At 40.1% G+C, this 20,353-nt stretch overlaps 1 long non-coding RNA gene across 1 annotated transcript in view; it reads left to right on the forward strand.

Moving 5' to 3' along the window:
* The first annotated feature begins 2,743 nt into the window (after positions 1-2,743).
* The window catches only part of LOC128249938 (uncharacterized), a 228,271-nt gene continuing 210,661 nt past the window's right edge, over positions 2,744-20,353 (forward strand). The window contains exon 1 of the long non-coding RNA XR_016245030.1: positions 2,744-2,884. This is a non-coding gene — a long non-coding RNA (uncharacterized LOC128249938). The remainder of the gene's footprint in view (positions 2,885-20,353) is intronic.

Here is a 20,353-nt window from a genome sequence, read left to right on the forward strand (position 1 = left end):
ATAGTTAGGTGATACAAGAAAGGGACAAAACATTATATATATATTGAGAGAGAGAGAGAGAGAGAGAGGGGGAGAGAGAGGGAGGAGAGAGGGGGATAAAGGGACAGGGAGATGAGAGATAGATAGGTAGATAGAGACAGATAGCGACTAATGTTTGGGGATGCGTTGGTATGTATGTGTATATGTGTGTGTACGAGTGAGCATGTTTGTAGAAATACGTGGGCTTTATGTACGTTTTAATATATATGAATATGTGAGCGTTTAATGAGTATACTAGTCCTACACACACACACACACACATATACACACATGCGCATACACATACATATAAACGCACGCACACTGTGAAGGCGCATGACTCACCGGTTAGTATGTAGTGCTCACGATCTAAAGATGGTGGGCTCCATTCTTGGACGGGCGGACCAGGAATGGAACCCATCATATCTTTAATCAAGGCACTTCATATCGCGTTGCCCAAGTTTACTCCGATAAAATCAGGATTATCACATTTATTTTTGCCGTTGTTGTTGTTTTATTGTTGGTGTTGCTATTATGGCGGCCAGCTGGCAGAATCGTTAGCACGCCGGACGAAATGCTTAGCGGCATTTCGTCCGTCTTTACGTTCTGAGTTCAAATGCCGCCGAGGGTGACTTTGCCTTTCATCCTTTCGGAGTCGATAAATTAAGTACCAGTGAAACACTGGTGTCAATGCAATCGACTAGTCCCCTCCCACCCAAATTTCAGGACTTGTGTCTTTAGTGGAAGGGATTATCATCAGTATTATTATTATTGACGATGATCCAGACCACTGCGACGACTGCCATCTAAGTCCGACCTTGAGGCTGTATCTGCACGTTTTATTCGCCTGTTATAACAGTTTCCAGAAAATTTTCGTCAACATTCCAGCTTTCAAACAGCTTCCTCTCGGACCCTTTCTTTCATCTATCAACAGACGCGACCCAGATTTTGACACATCGCGACGTTACTTCAATTTCATCTATTGAAAACTACGTGCCACCAACTTTTAAAGAATCTTACTCCATTAGAAACTTCTCGACGTTTGTCCCACATAGCAGAACACACAACAACGATGTAATTGTCGTATTTTGACGAGAAGGGTCGCCAAGATTTAAAACCTCCATCGACGAACGTTTTTCCTAATTTGAAACATTACCCCATCTCTGATGATACTGAGTCCACCTCAGTCCCTCACCAACCTATAGGCCTGTTGCAACATTAAGAAGACCTCAACTAATGTTCTTCCCAAACTGAAACAGAATTTCACACAAATACATTTCTCTTCTAAACTTTTCATTGTTCAACAAGAGACGAATCTTCAAGTGCACTGAACGGAAGTTCATCGCCACATATGTAAAACTGGTGACTGATATGACGTGATGCGGCTATTATCGGACTGAAAATCGACTGTACACAGTTCTGAAGTCGCAAATACTCTGTGCCAGCTGGTTCGAAAATTTGTTTGTTTCTTTTTTCTTTTTATTTATTTGTGTCTGCTTTGATAAACCTCACACACACACACACACACACACACACACATTTTTTTATTTGTTTCAGTCAGTTGACTGCGGCCATGCTGGAGCACTACCTTTAGTCGAACAAATCGACCCTAGGGCTTATTCTTTGTAAGCCTAGTACTTATTCTATCGGTCTCTTTTGCCGAACCGCTAAGTTACGGGGACGTACACACACCAACATCGGTTGTCAAGCGATGGTGGGGGAACAAACACAGACACACAAACATATACATATACCTGTTGTTAATGTCCTGTTATTTGCATTGTATTTGTGTACCATTTCTCCGTTTTTTTTTTCCGTCCTTGTTTTCGTATATATTCGCTGCTTCCTTCCAAGGAATCTAGTGCTCTTAGCTTAGTTTTTATTTGGGGCTAGCTAGATTGGAGCAATCTCGAGTATAACCAGCCGAATTTGCAAAGATAATCTGGAACTCGACTGAGGAAAGAAAACTCCGAATGACCCGTCCTTGTTTTTTCTTGTCCCTTTTTTGTATCATCTAACAGTCTGGATGTTTTGCGTTCTTGTCCCATTTTTTTTGTATTCCTTTATATATATGTATATATAAATATATATGTGTGTGTATATATATATACGATGGGCTTCTTTCAGTATCCGTCTACCAATTCCATTCACAAGGTTTTGGTCGGCCAGAGGCTAGAGTACAAGACACTTGTCCAAGGTGCCACGCATTGGGACCGAACCCGGAACCACATGATTGGTAAGCAAGCTACTTACCACATAGCTACTCCTGCACCTACACACACACACACACACACACACACACACACACACACACACACATCTATCTGTCTGTGTATATATATATATGGTTTCTGTTTTTATTGGCTGTGTATTGCTAATAATAATGATAATAATGATAGCAATAATAATGGGATCCTGAGGAGATGGAGTATCCAATATTTTATATGTTATAATATTTTATGATATGTGTTAATCACTCTGGATGTTCTATCGAAATGTACATAGGTCTATTTCATTATTATTATTATTATTATTATTATTATTATTATTATTGTTGTAATAAAGTATTTTCAACGGATCAGTTTTGAGCTCTATTTAAAGTTGATATATATATATATATATATATATATATATATATATATATATATATATATATATATATATATATATATATGTATATATATATATAATTTTTTAAGGATGATTTATTTTCACTTCTCTACAACAGTAAACTGCATGTTAACCAGCCGTTCACCTAAATGCACAAGAGCCACATGAAATTAAGAGCCTTGTTCAAGATAACGACCTCATGATCGCGAAACCAACACCCCTAACCACTAGGCTACGCAACTTCCCATTCGTTCGTGTAAGTTAAGACATTGTTTAATTACGTTAATTAATACATCTGTTAATGAAGTTTTTGTACCACATGTTACTCAACAACTGAAGTGTCACTAAACTGTACCGCGTCACCTTTCGTCATCTCCTTTCTTTACCTCTTCCTTTCTTTACTTCTTTCTTCCTTTCTTTCTTTCTCCAGCCACTCTCTTTTCCATTCTTTTCTTCCTTTCTTCCACTTCTTCGCCCCGTTCTTCCCACCTCTTCCTTCTCCTCTTACATCATCCCCTCCTTTGTTCACCCCCTCTCTTTTGTCCTTTCCCCCTTCCTCTTTATTATCTCTTCGTTCATATCCCCCTCTCTCTCCACCCCATTCCTTCCTCTTCTCCCCTCCCTTTCTCCATTCTTCTCTGTCTTCCTCTTTATCTTTCTCCACCTCTCTCTCCCCTTCTCATCTCCTTCATCCTTTTCTCCTCTCCCCTTTCCCTCCCCAGTTCTTCTTTTATTCCCCTTCTCCCACCGTTACCCATTATTCTCACTCCTACCTTTACACAAACACCCAACAAAAAACTTGAAAAACAAAAACTCTCGCCACTACAACCTCTAGTTGTTGTTATTGTTGATTTTGTTGTTGGTGTTGTTATTGATTTTATTGTTCTTTAACCCTGGGCTAACTCTCATTGGCCAAACCTATGATCTAAGGCAGAGAGAGCTCCAGCCACCAGGCCGTGGATCATTTGGTACAGGGCCGCACAAAAAGAATAAATTTTCAAATTTTATTTCTATCTTATTGATTATCGCAACTGCTGGGTATTTTTTGCTTTATATATGTGTTATATATGTAATATATATCGTTTGATTTCTGTAGTTATCACCAGTGTACTTTTGGCGATTTAATAATGAGTTTTGACTGTTATTTCAAGCATACTTAGTATGTCTTTTGATTAATTTAAAATATATATGTATATATATGTACCATATATTTAATGATATACAGGGTCGGCCAAAAGTCACGCGCCGGATTTGTCAGACATGCTTCAATTTTTCTAAAATAAAATAATGATGAATACACACGTAGTGGTACATGATGAACAAAATTAATAATAATAATAATAATAATAATAATAATAATAATAATAATAATAATAATAATAAAAAAATATAATAAATATAATAAATATAATAAAAAAATATTCAGACAAATACATAACAAAAACACCAGGACTTACAAATATATATAACATACAGAAAATTGCACTACTGGGTACTGCACACATTCTACGCAAAACACTTTCAATACAGTAAACATAAGAGCACCACAGCAAACCACAGCACATACCCAAGGCGCACAGAGCTGCGCTCGGTAGTGAAGTGAAAGCACGTTATAAAAATAAAACTACTGAATAATAATAATAATAATAATAATAATAATACCCTGACGCAGTACCAGACAGTGGATCCCATGGCTTCTGATTTTAACTGACTGGAAATGTTGACCAACAAAATACTTGGAAAACATTGTTTTGTCTTGGTATAAAAGATGGGCTACAGCAAATATTCTGCTCAATACCACAGATTATTTGCTTGTTAGTTGTTTGACTTTAACCGGTTGAGCATGTTCCTTGACGGCTGACGATATGTGCATCTCTGAGCACGAGCAGAAGTAGTGGGGGAGCATCATAGCCATGTGTTGAGAGGAATTCTTTGGGGTTTGGATAACTCATCTCTGGAAACATGGGTGTTTCGTTCAACATCTTTAAACAACCCTTATTCAAGGACCTTTTTGAGTGGGATGGGCTACTCGACTTGAAGAAAATTCTAACTGGGCCCCCACCTGCAAGGTCACGCGCTGTTTATCTTGATATGAGATCACCATGTCATGCACATATGGTTGTGATGCATGTGCCTGGTGTACTTAATTTATCGACCCCCGAAAGGATGACAGGCAAAGTCGACCTCGGCGGTATTTGAACTCAGAACATAAGGACGGACGAAATGCCGCTAAGCATTTCACCCGGCGTTCACCCGATTCTGCCAGTTCGCCGCCCTATGTCGTGTATAATACTGATTTACATCTGTTGCTGAAATTTGTGGTTGGCATAACAGACAGACAGACAGATAGGCAACAAACAGACAGATAAACAAACAGATAGACAGACAGGCAGACAGATAGGCAACAAACAGACATGAACAAATAGACAAACAGGCAGACAGACAGATGAACAGACAGATAGACAGACAGGCAGACATACTGATAGACAGGCAGACAGATAGACCGATAGACAGATAACAAACAGACAGATGAACAGACAGAGACAACAAACATACATACATATAGACAGACAGGCAAACAGGCAGATAGATAGATAGATAGATAGATAGATAGATAGATAGATAGATAGATAGATAGATAGATAAAGGTGGTTGTAGTCGGGTGGTAGTGGAGAAGATGTTGATGGTGAGATGGTGGTGGTGATGTAGTATTGCAGGTGGTAGTTTTGGAGTAGGTGACATAGTACAATTGATTGTGGTGGCAGCGGTGGTGGTGGCCAGGTACGAATTTGTTGTCTGTGTGAAACGGGTGCCGGGTGGGATGACAGTGACGTCGAGTGTAAAAAAACACAAAACAAGACAGAACAAATACCAAACAAAAAAAAAAACAAACATGTTTGTTATTCCGGGGACAATGTTTTTTTCTTTTTTGTTCGTTTTATTCTTTTCTTTGAGAAAAATTAGCACCGAATGACCTCTCGGCTCCGTCTTATTTGTTGATTCAACTACTACTACTACTACCACTACTATTACAACTGCTGCTGCTGCTACTACTACCATTGCTACCACCAGTGCTACTGCTGCTGCTACCACTACTACTACAATTGCTGCTGCTACTACTACTACTACTACTACTACTACTACCACTACTACTGCTGCTGCTGCTACTACTACTACTACTGCTGTTGCAGCTACTACTACTACTACAACTGCTACTACTACTACTACTACTACTACTACTACTACTACTACTACTACTACCACCACCACCACCAGAGCTACTACTACTACCACCAGTGCTACTACTACTACTGTAACATTAACGAAGGCGGTCAGATGGCAGAATCGTTAGCATGCCGGATAAAATGTTTTGCGACATTTCTTCCGGTTCTTTACGTTTGGAGTTCGAGCTTCTCCGAGGTCGACCTTGCCTTTCATCCGTTGAAGGTCGATAAAAATAAGTATCAGTTGAACACTGGTATCGATATAATCTACCTATCCCCACCACCTCCACCATGTGTCAAATCTTTGCCTTTCGTACTTATGACTTTACGAGATGCCGAGGCGTTTATGCAGTCCCCCCCCCTCCTCACCAAATTTCATGATTATTTTCTACCTTGACCAATTTCCACGTTCCAATCAGAAACTTATTTTTTTCAGTGTGTGTGTGTGTATATGTGTGAGTGTGTGTGTACGTATATATTGTGTCTGAGGAGAGTCATATGCCTTAATATCTAACTCGCTCACCGGTTTGCGATTTTTTCCCACGAGAGTTCCGGACCCCAATAATGAACTCATTTGTATACAGCCAATCAGAGCTGACCTTGTCAAGTTAACAAACGCACTCTACTCAAGACGAAGAACGGTGTTGTAAGTCGACCGATCGCCAAGTTATGCCTGATTTTAGGAGACAATTAGATAGATTTGCATCTATAGCTGTTATCGGATTTTGTTAGGGCCCCATAATGGTGAAAGGGAAAAATGTGGGTAGAGGGTGATGTGCTAGCAACCCTCTCCCTTTGCTGTTTTAGAAAGTAAACAACACAAATAATTACGCAGAGGCAGCCATGGTTGAAACAAGAACAAGAACAACAAGCATTATTAAAAGAGAAAAGAAGAATGGTCATTCCTTACCCAAGTGACCTTATCTTGTGGGTGGTTAATAACTGGGGTCCGGAACTCTCGTAGGAAAAAAAATTCACCACCGGTTCAGCTTCCACTTATTTATTATTTATATTTTTTTTCCTTTCCAAAATTTTCGTTGCTTTTGGAACCTTATCAGTGGATGTTGATTCTGTCAGAAGGAATACAGCTCCGATGACGGTCAGAGTCAACATCCATTGAGAAGGTTGTAAAAGCAACGAAAATTTTGGAAAGGAAAAAAATATAAATAATAAATGAGTGGAAATTGAATCGGTGAGCGTGTTAGATATTAAGGTAGTATGACTCTCCCCACACAAAACAAAATTTGTTTCAACACACGGATTCACATAAAGAATCTTGCAAACCAAATACAAAAACGAAGTACACACACACACACACACACACACTATATTAAATCTCTGAGCGAGATATAAACAGTAGCAATACGGAATTGTAACATATAATTGCCAACTAAGTGTGGCGTCCTATACAGGACAGTACTACTGACGTTTATAGCCCCAGGAAGACATCTCCTCCAGCGGCTAACGACACACATTCTGTGTCCGATTAGTATTTGCGAGGGAACGACAAGGCTGGAGATGGGAGCGATGACCTCCCCACGCAAATACAGAATGTGTGTCGTTAGCCAGCTGGAGGTGATGTCTTCCTGGGGCTATAAACGTCAGTAGCACTGTCCTGTATAGGATGCCACATTTGGTTGGCAATTATATGTTACGATATATGTGTGTGTGTGTGTGTGATGTTTTATTCATTCATTTAACAGTTGTGGTCAATCCATAGATTTCTGTAACTCAATGGTTGCTCACTGGTATTATGAAATGTGTCATTAGTTCGAATCTACAGAAAAGAAAAGACGATGATAGGTGAGGGAACAAGAAACAGGTGTAGTAGCTTGACTTCGGGAAGAATGGAAAAGTCTTTGACGATTCGAGCCTACGCTCTTCGACAGAAAGGTTTGAAAGAAGAAAAAGATGGAGAGAACGAAATGAAAAAACCGCATATATACACAAACACATGCATATACATACATAATATATATACACACACATATATATATACATAATATATATATACACATAATATATATATACACACATATATATATATACATACATAATACACACACACACACACACACATCTATATATATTTGGAGAGAGAGATAATACATATACAAATACAAACATGCACATATATACATGCATGCATATACACATGTATACACATACATGCATATATACATGTTTCCACATACACGCATACATGCATATATATACATCAGACATACGTATATATACACAACATCCATACAACATACATATGTTTATAGTTGTTACTTAAAATTATTCGGTCATATGACTTGACGAACACAAACAACATAAACAACAATAACACCAGCAGTCACAAACAAACAAACAAACAACAACAACAACAACAACGAAGAAGAAGAAAAGTATAAATAAATGAATAAATTAATTAATAAATAAACAGAGTTCCCGGATGTGATGAGGATTGTTATTGGGATATTGGGTACTATGGTTCGGGGAAACGATTGAGATAATGTTATTGGGTGCAGAGCCTTGGAGGTAGGGGACACGGCAGAAAGGGTGGGGATAGAGAGAGAGAGAGAGGATGTGGTTGGTGGGATGAGGTGCGAGGCGGAGAATGGATTTCGAGGAAATGATTATGTATATATGAGTATGTGTGTGTGTATATATATATATATGTGTATATTTACATGGGTGTGTGTGTATATATATGTGTGTAGGTATGTATATAAGTCTCTGTGTAGCTATATGTATGTGTATATGTGTGTGTATATGTGTATATTTTTATGTGCACATGCATTTATGTGTATGTCTATGTATACGCGGGTGTAGATGTATGCATCTGCGTATGTATATAATTGTATACACACACGCACACAGGTTTCATACATATGTGCGTATGTGTGTGTGTGTTTGTATTATAGTACATACTATATATATAATATTCTACAATATATATATGCTATAATATATATATACACACAAATTGTGAAATGAATAGACAGACAGACAGACAGGCAGGCAGGCAAGCAGGCAGACAGGCAGGCAAACTGACAGACAGACAAATAGATAGATAGATGGGTAGATAACCTTCAAAATGTACGATTCTGTATCTGTACCGAAAACCCGCCCAACACCACAAAACAACAGAACTCCACCACTACCACCACCACCACCACCTTCATCTCCACCGCCACTAACACCACCATCACCCTCATCCCCCCACCCCACTCCCACCCGACCATTCTCCATCTCCGTCGTCTACTCCACCACCTCTACCACAACAACAACAACAACAACAACACCAGTACCGTTATGTGCGAGCCACACCTGCGAAGGACAGGTAGGGTCAGAAAGTAGAGGTCATTAGGTACACATTCCGGCATAGACCGAGAAAACAAGGAAAGGATGAAAGCCAGGTGTCAACGAGTGCAATTTCTTATGGATGACTTGTGTCTTATAATACACACACACACACACACACGTGTGTATGAGTGTGTGTGTGTGTGTGTGTGTGTGTGTGTGTGTGTGTGTACACAAACGTTCACAGACATAAACACACATTCGCATGCGCACGGCTATATGTATGTCATTATACGTAATCATCTTGTATATGAAAATAAACACCACACAAATACACACGCTCGCACACACATTTCTATCTATCTATCTATCTATCTATCTATCTATCTATCTATCTATCTAACTGTCTATCTATCTATCTATCTATCTATCTATCTACCTTATATATATATATATACATACACGCATACATACACACACACACATTTACATATATACAAATGCATACACACACACACACATATATATAGTGATATAATGATTCATACAACTAGTACACGCGGTGTATTTGGTATAATAATTAGTAACTAATACCTATGCGTATTATAATGCATCATCAGTCACACACACACACACACACACACACTCGCACATATACACACAAATGCGCGCGAGCTGGCTCGTGTGTATATATTCGGCAGCCATTTCATGCTATTTGTGGCGTGCCCGTTACGCGAGCGTGAATTGAAAGATTCACGGATTGATTCCTTCAACAAGCCGAGTTTACGTCATCACTTTTACCAGCGAATCATCTCACTTTTCTACATAGACAAACTGGCGCCAAAACCAGCCGACGTCATTAACTTTTCTAACCATTCATCAACTTTTCACTGATTGTATGTTAACCGGGTGTATGTCTCGGAGTTGGTTGAAAGGAGCTTAGCCGAGTACAAATAATACCATCCCTATGTGGCTGAGTTACTGGACATCTCGGACATAGCGGAGACGGTCAGTATGCTATTTACGATGCGTCATACCGCAGTGAATGACACCAGACTATTTACAATGCATCATGTCACAGTGATGAACAGCTTGCTCACCAACTGCATGGTTCCGGGTTCAGTCCCACTGCGTGGCACCTTGGGCAAGTGTCTTCTACTATAGCCTTGGACCGACCAAAGCCATGTGAGTGGATTTGGTAGACGGAAACTGAAAGAAGCCCGTCGTATATATGTATATATATGTGTATATATATATATATATATATATATATATATATATATATATATATATATATATATATATATATATATATGTATATATGTGTGTGTTTGTGTATCTGTGTTTGTGCCCCTGCTATCGATTGACAACCGATGGTGGTGTGTTTACATCCCCGTAACTTAGCGGTTCGGCAAAAAGAGACCGATAGAGTAAGCACTAGGCTTACAAAGAATAAGTCCTGGGGTCGATTTTCTCGACTAAAGGCGGTGCTCCAGCATGGCCGCAGTCAAATGACTGAAACAAGTAAAAAACAAACAAACGAACAAACAAACAAAACAGACCCGTTACGACGTATCATAACTGCTGTGATGGACAGCAGTCCAGTCGTGATGTATATCATAAAGCAGTGATGGGGGAACAGGCCAGTTATGATGCATTATACTGCAGTGATAGACAATAGACCAACGTTACAAAGGAATCTATTATAAAGGCCTCTGCCAGCAGCTTTTAAACCCCTTCGATGACAAGCCCTTGCGATTTTGCTGCGGCATATGTGTCCGTCAATGACATCCGGATATTGATATCATAATCTACTCGATGAAATCATTTGTTTTCTTTTAATGGCTTTGAATTGTTCAATGTATGGGTGCGTATGACAGGGTGGAATTAGGCATGTTTATAGGAGCATATATATGCCGGATGCTACTACATTCAGAATTCTCATATTTAAGTGCGGGTGTATATAGGGATGTCACCCGTATATATATATATATTTATATCTTTTATTACTTATTTAAAGTTACTGAACTGTGGCCCCCGCCTTCAAGGGTTTTAGTCGAACAAATGGACTTTAGTATTTTTCTTTTTTTTAATTCTGGTACTTATCCAATCCGTTCCTTTTGCCGAACTGTTAAGTAATCTGGAGGTAAACAAACCAAGACTGGGTTCTCAAACGGTGAGAGTAAAGACAAACATGCGCTCGCACACACAAACAACACATGCATATACGTATTTCTCGGGGAGATTCAGCGTGACACACAGTGTAACAAGGCTGACCCTTTGAAATACAGGTACAACAGAAACAGAAAGAAAGAGTGAGAGAAAGTTGTGGTGAAAGAGTACAGCAGGGTTCGCCACCAACCCCTGCCGGAGCCTCGTGGAACTTTGTTTTCGCTCAATAAACACTCACAACGCCTGGTCTGGGAATCGAGTCTGCAGCCCTAACCACCGGGCATTGCGCCTCCACAGAGTTATATATTATATAACTCTATGTATATAGGCGCAGGAGTGGCTGTGTAGTAAGTAGCTTGCTTACCAACCACATATCTCCGGATTCAGTCCCACTGCGTGCCACCTTGGGCAAGTGTCTTCTACTATAGCCTCGGGCAGACCAAATCCTTGAAAGAAGCCCGTCGTATATATGTGTATGTGTCTGTCTGTGTCTGTGTTTGTTCCCTCACCATCGCTTGACAACCGATGCTGGTGTGTTTACGTCCCCGTAACTTAGCAGTTCGGCAAAAGAGACCGACAGAATAAGTACTAGGTTTGCAAAGAATAAGTCTGGAGGTCGATTTGTTCGACTAAAGGCGGTGCTCCAGCATGGCTGCAGTCAAATGACTGAAACAGATAAAAGAAAAGACTATGTATACATAACTTACTGGTCTGCTAGCAGTGTCTCGTTGCTTTATTGTTCTGCCGAACAATATCTATAGATTTCTAACCAACACGGATTGCTAGGAGGAAGATAAACATTATATTTATATACACAATATGTTCGTGACCAGAAAAAGAATAAACCGCTCTATAAGCCACATATATCAACTCTGTTTGGAGTTACTTCAGCAGCTATGCATCAACCGTAGTTGCATACGAACACATTGCTTATAAATCATTTGATGTTAGTGGCTACGGTAAACTGAACAGGCCAATTTGCATATTTAACGCTTCCTACACAGCCTGTTCGAATATTAAGTTATTGTAATTCGTTGCGCAGAGGCGGATGGCTTTGTGGTCAGGATGTTGCATTCACGATCGTAAGGTTGTGGTTTCGACTCTTAGAGCGGGCGATGCGCCGTGTTTTAAGTAAAACATTTTATTTTACGTTTCTCCATTCCACTCAACTGGCAAAACTGAGCAATCCTTCTACAGAATGGTGTCGCATCGATGAGGGGAATATATCCAGAGAAAGCAATCTTGTGAACCTATGGCCCGGGAAGGGACTATGATACTTTTTTTTAATGAAATTTTATAATTCATTACAGTAACGAAACGAAACCCTAGTAACTTACAAATTTGCACACACACGTACACACTAGTAAAACACACGCGCACATACTTCAGTAATGAAAACACACATATACGCTAGTGATGCGCGCATACACGCACACATATCAGCAATGCATAAAAACGCTGATGGCGCAGACACTCAGACATGCACACCAGTTGTACGCATGCATACACCAGCAAAACACATACACACATATACACCAGTAATACAGACACACGCATATACATACCAGCTATACACACACACACACACACACATACACACACGCATCACATCACATCACACCACACATATACACACAGCTTGGAGAAGAAGTATGGGTTTCGCCAAATTAAATAAATCCCAAATATACGAGTCCATAACAAAAAGGAAAGTCATTGAAAAGGTTGCAAGCAACGAAAGAGCTTTGACACACAAAAACAAAGCAAACAACATACTGTTTAACCAAAAAATCGATCAGTTAGTTGAATATTTAACTAATAATAAAGGCTAGGAATTGAACCAGTGCATGTATTAATAATTCTTTCTACTCTTTTCTACTAATTGCACAAAGCCTGACATTTTGGAGAAGGTGACTAGTCGATTACATCGACACCAGTACTCTTCTGGTTCTTAATTTATCCACTGCGAAAAGATAAAAGCAAAAGTTGACCTCGGCGGAATTTGAACTCAGAACGTATAGACGGACGAAATGCCGCTAAGCATTTCGCCCGGCGCGCTAACGATTCTGCCAGCTCACCGCTTTTGCGTGTGGGTTAATAATATTTAATTTAATGGCTCTCTCTACACGCAACAAAATACTTCATAAGATTATCCAGTATTATCCGTACAACCCAATGGGTAATGGCCCTTTTACCTGCCTTTCTCTCATCCTTGACCCCTTTTGTAAGGCAATCGTCTGCCCTAGTTTTACTTTTTGGTTTTCAAATCCAACCACAGACCCACCCAATCCAACACTTATCGTCTATCTTTACACAAAGATGATGGTACTTCAGTTGAGGAGTATTTCTGATGTTGTTTGATTGACTCGCCCCCTTCACAGAACGGAATTAGGTCGGGTCAAGTGACTAGACATTAAATACGAATAGATATGACAGGTAGACAGATAGACAGCCAGCAGCAGCAGCAGCAGCATCAGTAGTAGTAGTAGTAGTAGTAGTAGTAGTAGTACTGTGTGGCCTCCTCTTGCGAACGTTTCGGCGAATTTCTGCCAGAAAATTGCCACACGGCATCAGAGATCACGCGTTCGCCGTGTTTCGTGAGAAACCGGAATGTAACTTTGCTGCCTCGTCGCTCCTGTGCCACCCGGGCCCATTGCACGCCTGTGCCTTCGTATTTCAAGCACTCGTGCCCCAGTACAAATAATGCCTCCTTCGTTTTTGGCGTCAAGGAAATGACTGGTGAGGCCATTCTCATCGCCAGCACGTCGTTTGCGACGCGTCTTTCTTTCTGTTCACTTGAGGAAAGCTCAACGCCTATGATTATCAACCGCGGTTTGTGTGAGTCTGTTATATGAAGACTGATCCAGGGTTAAGCAACAGCAATCTTTCCGCTTCTTATTGCCAAAGAGGAGTTGGTGCTATCTTTATATGTAGGACGAGGTCAACAGTCAGGTCTGTCCATACAGGCGATAGAGCAAACACAAACGAGGGAATTATGCTATCGGCTGTCCAGACATAGAAGCTAAGTTCCCCTCATATCATACCTAACTATCTCTGAAAAAAAAAAAAAGAAGAAAAAAAAATGAGTTGCACCTGTAATTCAAAGGATCAATCTTGTCATATTCTGTGTCCCGCTGAATATTTCGCGGGGATCTACGTTAAGGGTACACGTGTCTGTGGAATGCTCAGCCACTTGTATCTTAATTTCACAAGCTCGCTGTTCGGTTGATCGAATCAACTGGAACCACTCGTCGTCGTAACCGACGGAGAACCAGGCTACTTAATAACAAACATAGCAGCAACAACAATAAACAACAGCAACAACAACAACGACAACGAAATAAATGTAAAAAGAAGAGGAAGAGAGAGAGGAAAGGAGGAAAGCTAGTGGGGAGGGGGAAGATGGAGATAAAAGAAGTGAGAGAGAGTGGGGGGGGGGGATATTGCGTGATATCGTAGGACCGGAAATGGTGAATTGTTGAGGATTAACGGGAAATGTTTATCAGAACTACTTAACCCAGTAAATCTTGTTGAAGACGATGTCTTGAGTGTGATAAGGTGAGTGGCAAAGATAAAACACTTGACCTCACACCAGAAGTTCCTCCAGCTTCACCCGTTTCCTTAATAGAGCTGCCATTCTTTCTTCCTCCTATTTTTCTTTTTCTTCCTTCCTTCATTTCTTCCTTTTTTTCTTTGTCTCTCTTTCTTTCTTTCTTTCTTTCTTCCTCCTATTTTTCTTTTTCTTCCTTCCTTCATTTCTTCCTTTTTTCTTTGTCTCTCTTTCTTTCTTTCTCTCTTTTTCTCTTTCTTTCTCGCTCTTTCTTTCTTTTTCCCTTTCTTTCTCTCTGTCTTTCTTTCTTTCTTTATTCTTTCTTTTATATTCCCACTGGCTCGGTCTACGTAGCCGCAACCCGATTCAATAAAAACACCTTCTACGAGACTGCTCAACCTACTGGGAAATAGTAACTAAATCTCCCTCGAATCGCACCCTGCCGACTCAGAAAAGCAGACGTAATGTGAATAACGTAATCAAAAGTTCATTACTGATCGGAAAAAAGTCGGGAGAGTTACGGCTGGAACACCCTTGACCACAGGCCTACTGGACAATGGGTCAGCATGCGACAAAACAACATGATACCCTATTTGACGGCATAAAAGACATTTCAGCAACGCATCTTCAGAATAGCTTTTAATGCATTAAAGCTTGTAGGAGGCCCAACTTTGCATATAGGACCCAGAGTGGCTTTTTTTGAGACATGTCTTTTGGAAAAAGACGTATCTTATATGACATCAAATACGATAGGTGCCACTAGGAAACATATGGGGTATTCCTTGCTGTAAAATGAAGGTTTCCTTAGATTATAGGGATGTCAAAAATTTCTCTCTCTCTATCTATCTATCTATCTATCTATCTATCTATCTATCTATCTATTTGTCTATCTAACTGTCTGTCTGTCTGTCTATCTATCTATCTATCTATCTATCTATCTATCTATCTATCTATATGTCTGTCTGTCTGTCTATCTACCTCTTTGTCTATCTATCTCTTTGTCTGTCCGTCTATTTGTTTATCGATTGATATCCGGCGCCAAAACAATGCTTCAGTATATTCCCATATTACCATGGAAAACCAACTTAAAACGGATGAACTAACATATCTACTTATATATATTAGCGTGTGTGCGTGCGTGCGTGTGTGCGTGCGTGCGTGTGTGCGTGCGTGCGTGTGTGCGTGCGTGCGTATTTGTGTGTGCTTATACTACACACATGAGTGAGTGGACAAACGAAAGTAAGTGGTACTTTATAGAGGTGTGTCAAACTTTTATTAAATGTTTACATACATGTGTGTGTATTTGTGTGTGTGTGTGTGTGTGTGTGTGTGTGTGTGTGTGTGTGTATTTCTTTGAATTTTATTTTAGTTTTTCTTAAAGTTCAAAGCAACAAGACTCTTTCAGTTAACCCAACAAATCCCCCCGTGTTCGTAAATACTGTGTTTTGTTAGGTGTGCATATATATAAGAGGTGGTATCAAAAAGTTCCCGGACTAGTTATGTTTAATAAAGAGTAACTTTTTCAACTTTGTTTTAACATCATCTCCTTCGAAATAGTCACCTTGCGCAGCAATACACCGGTCCCAGCGTTCCTGCCACTTTTGGAATCCGGACTGGAAGTCGTTTTCCGTACTTGAGTCGAGGACCTTCAGCGACTCGCTCTGGATATTGACAACGGTGTTAAAACGGCGACCCCTGAGCTACATTTTTCACTTTGGGGGAAGACATAGAAGTCCGTAGGTGCTAAATATGGCGGATAGGGCAGGTGTGGAAGTGATACCAAGTTGTTTTTAGTGAGAAATTCAGGAGTGAAGAGAGATCGGTGACAGGGTGCCTTGTCGTCGTGAGGAAGCCAGTTCTTCGCGTTCCACAGATCCGGTCACTTTCGCTGAATGTTCTTCCGCAAAACGCTTCAAAACGTCTCGATTAACGGTCTGGCCCTGGGGGATGAAATCTCAACGCACAATACCGCGGATGCCAAAAAAAAAAAAAAACGATCGGCATGCTCTTGATTGAGCTGCGGACGTTCTTCCGCTTTTGAAGCGCCCATAGCACTCAAGACATTGCGTACGCCCCATTGCCTCGTCATTGTAAGTTTGGTGAAGCATGCTCAATGTCTCTGTAGCAGACTTCCCAAGTTTAACGCAAAATTTCACGTTGGCTCTCTGTTCCTGTCCACGACAAAATCGCAGACAACAGCACACATGTGATCACAAAAACACAAATTTCACAACTTGCAAATTAAACATAACGACGTCACTCGGGACGCCAGTCCATCGCAGCTTTACTCAAGAAGCAGGAAGAAAAAGTGAGAGAAAGTTGGGGCGAAAGAGGACAACAGGGGTTGCCACCACCCCTTGCCAGAGCTTCGTGAAGCTTTACGTGTTTTCGCTCAATAAACACACACAACGCCCGGTCTGGGGATCGAAACCTGCGATCCTCCGACCGCGAGTCCGCGGCCCTAACCACTGATCCATTGCGCCTCCACTACTATTAGAATTTGCAGCCTCAAAACTGTTCTCTATGCTTTCCTCAAGTGTTCTATAAGTCACGATCTATCTATCTATCTATTTATCTGACCGTCCGTCCGTCCGTCCGTCCGTCCGTCCGTCCGTCTGTCTGTCTGTCTGTCCCTCAAAAGCAAAGAAGGACATGATATCCGGCGCCAAAACAATGCTTCATTATAATCCCATATTCCCATGGAAAAACTGACTTAAAAACGGATGAACGAATATATCTACTTATATGTGTGTGTGTGTGTTTGCGCGCCTTCATGTGTGCGAGTATATGGTGTGTGTGTGTGTGTGCGTGCGCGCATACATCACACATGAGTGAGTGGGCAAATGAAGGAAAGTGGCACTTAATGGAGGTGTGTCGAACTTATTAAATATGTGTGTGTGCATGTACATATGTATGCATACATCTATATATGTATATATATAAAACTTACGATGAAAGTAAACCAAGTTTGTTTTAGAAGCGTTTAGATGTATTGAAAGATACAGAAATAATTTTTTTAAAATTCTCAAACGCGTGATAATGCTAAAAAATAGCGTGATCAGGATAAATTATCCATACATTGCAGAAAAATACGTTACCGTCCAGCCATGAGGCTTGAACTCACATTCCTGTGATTACGCGTTAAGTGCTTTACCATTAAGCTAAACTGCCCAAAAACGAATTCTTCTGCAATTTTAGAACCTATAAATTTAGCTTCATAAGACGCTAATACACACACACACATATATATATAGATGTATGTATACGACACAAGATGATGTAATAAAACAGCGAGAATAAATGATTCGTAGCAAACTGTACCGTGTTTCGTTCTACTCAATCAAGGTGAAACATGCAACACTGGATCGCAGAACACACACACACACACACACATATGGATATGTATGTATGCATATTTCATTTGATGTGTGCGTATGTGCATGTGTGTGTGTGTGTGTGTGTGTGAGTGTGTGTGTGGCAATTTACTCGATTCTCACTTCCTAATATATCAACTCAAGGTACCGGAAACTCGGGCAGTCGCCCGGGGCGCCATGTGCTAGGGGGCGCCAAGGGGTGGGGTATAATAAAGACAAGGAAATTTCCACAACCGTCAGCTTGTATACGCCGAAGTTCAGATTGTCCGGGGTGCCACCAATCCTAGGGCCGGCCCTACTTCCTAGCTAGGCACAACCGTGACAGTTCATAAAAAAAAAGAACAAAAGACGAAGACAAGTGTGTAAACAACAAACAGATATATTAATTTAACGCTCAGGAAGTGAGAAACTCTTTTACGTTTCGAGCCTACGCTCTTCGACAGAAAGGAACACAAAAATAAACAGCAAATCGACCTCAACGGAGTTTGAACTCAGAACATAAAGACGGAAGAAATACCGCTTATTAAATAATAAGTTAAAGTGAAATTAACTACGTTTATGATTTTTTTTTTTTTTTAATGGCTGATACGTCATCGTCGCTGCAAACGTTTTAGTTTCAAAACACGATCTGAGATCAAATTACTTTCCTAGAAGTACGTATATATACTGGCAGGAAAGTAATTTGATCTTAGATCGTGTTTCGAAACTAAAACGATTGCAGCGACGAAAACATATCAGCCATTAAAAAAACCCCCTCATAAACGCAGTTAATTTCACTTTAACTTTTGTATATATATATTTTTTTGTATGACTTAAAGGATTGGTCGGTGTTTAGTTACGTATTTAGGAGTTGGTTATAGATTGACTTATTGAATTTATTTACCGATACTGTTGTACATAGGGTAAATGTGTTTGAAAGTTGTGGTTTATTTGGTATATTTATTCCCAAACACACACACACACACACATGCCTAAATTTGTCTTCGTATTTTATGTTGTTACGTTTTATGACGTCCTGTACCCATATATGCATATGTATCTATCTATTTATCTATCTATCTATCTATCTATCTATCTATATACATATATATGTATATACATATATGTATGTATGTATGTATGTATGTATGCACATATGTAAATATATTTTATTTATATTATTATATGACTGAACGCCACGCATTCATTTCCAAGATTTCCAAGTAAGTTTATCTATCTATAGCCCGAGGTTATAGTAGAAGACACTTGCCTAAGTTGTCACAGTGGGAATGAACCCGGAACCATGTGGTTGGGGAGCAAACTCCTTACCACACAGCCACACCCGAAATATATATATATATATATATATATATATATATATATATATATAGTCACTAGATATCTTATATAATCGATAGTTATTGTGATCGACAACAGACATAATTTTTGGGACAAACTCTTTTGTTCCTCCTGGTTCTATAGTGTACCGAAGAACTGCCCAGCTGACTGTGATAGACACAATAACCAACACTGCTGCTGCTACCACTGCTACCACTGCTACTGCTGCTACTACTACTATTGCTGCCGCCGTTTCTTCTTCTTCTTCTTCTTCTTCTTCTTCTTCTTCTTCTTCTTCTTCTTCTTCTTCTTCTTCTTCTTCTTCTTCTTCTTCTATGACGACGACGACGATCGCTGCAATAACAAAATCATCCAGTGGCAAGTACTTTAACCAATTTGGGACCATCTTGGTGGTCACAGAATCGGCTAGAAATAGAAACTAAATCTCCAGCCATCTTGCATATTGGATAGTACAGGTCGGACAATGTAGTCAATGTACATCTCAATCGACAGAATGGTTGCGGATGGAGTCTTCCTCATTGAGATTCCATTCAGGATGAACTTGGGGTTAAACACCACCGCCATGGCCACCACTACCGGCGCCGCCACCACCACTACCACCACTACCAAGTGTCCCTGTAAGTGTTCACTCGCCAAGACATGGCACCCCAAAAACCACCCTTTAAATCATACATTACTGTCTTAAAAAGAAGGAGCACATTAGTTAGTGTAGTCCGAGATATACAACACCTTAAAATGAAAAGGGATGATCACAAACGGGACGTCTGTGTTCCGTGGTG

This window comes from Octopus bimaculoides, chromosome 18 (assembly GCF_046866305.1).
Source record: "Octopus bimaculoides isolate indiv1 chromosome 18, ASM4686630v1, whole genome shotgun sequence".
Taxonomy (NCBI): domain Eukaryota; kingdom Metazoa; phylum Mollusca; class Cephalopoda; order Octopoda; family Octopodidae; genus Octopus; species Octopus bimaculoides.